Below are 1,198 nucleotides of genomic sequence, written 5' to 3' on the forward strand. Positions count from 1 at the left end.
GTTAAACTGTCACACCTCAGAGAGTCCTTTTCTTTCCCTGATCCTATTGCCTAAACGAGGTCACTTTTTAAAATTTTCTTTCACATCCTTTTTTAGCAAGATTTCTAATTATTAATATTTTCTTATTTGATCATTAATTTAATGCTTATCTTCCCACTAAAATGTAAATGCTATAAGATCATGTTTTTGTGATTGCTACTATATGCTCATCATTTATTACAATGCCCAGAACATCTTAAGGATTTAAAAACTATTCTTTTTTTAATGAACAAATACACATAATATTATGTGGTCTTAGTATCTGATTGCTGTCTCAGTCCACTCAGGAAGTCATAACAAAATGCAATAAACTGTGCGACTTACAAACAACAAACATTTAATTCTCACAGTTCTGGGAGTTGGGAAGTCCAAGATCAAGATGCCAGCAGATTGGGAGCCTGCCCTTCCCTCATAAACAGTGCATCCTAGCTTGTCCTCATATGGTAAAAGGACAAATAAGCTCTCTTGGGCCTCTTGTAAAAGTCATTAGTCCCATTCATACAGGCTCTGCTCACATAATCTAAATTACCACCCAAAGGGCCTCACCTTCTAATACCATCACCTTGGGAGTTTGGATTTCAACATATGAATTTTGGGGTGATGCAAACATTTAGATCACAGCAATGCCCAAATGAATTTCTTGGTTCTCGTGTACCAGGTTCTGTTTTCTTTCACAGGATCTCTTCAAATCACTTCCCAAGACATATACTACTTCTTCAGTTCCCTCCCCACTAGCATTGGTGTTTTATATTAATATGTTCTTTATACTTGTCAAACTTGTCAGTCAACAAAAACCTCCTGTTTTCTAGGCTTGGAATTTTCCCCAAAGTATTGTTACCTTCACAAAAGTTTAGTGTGCTGTCAGTAAATGTCAGGTCATTTGAGTTCAGGTAATCTCCAAACTTGCTACTTGGCCTGTTTACTGCCTGTTGTGAAACCACTTTCAATCTGCTTGGATTGATTAGAGGATTGATTAGTGTTCTGCCCATTCTTTGTATGGCCAGCATTAGCCTCTGAGCCAGATGTAGTATGGAATGGCTTGGGATCTAGTTTCTCTAAATTGACTGGCTTTGTTACATCTTGTGTTTATCTTTTAGGGGATCGGATTCAAATGTGCTTTAGAGGATCCTAGGAGACAAGTGTTTTAAAACTCTTCTGG

The sequence above is a fragment of the Propithecus coquereli genome, unplaced genomic scaffold, assembly GCF_000956105.1.
Source record: "Propithecus coquereli isolate 6110/MARCELLA unplaced genomic scaffold, Pcoq_1.0 Scaffold189, whole genome shotgun sequence".
Lineage (NCBI taxonomy): Eukaryota > Metazoa > Chordata > Mammalia > Primates > Indriidae > Propithecus > Propithecus coquereli.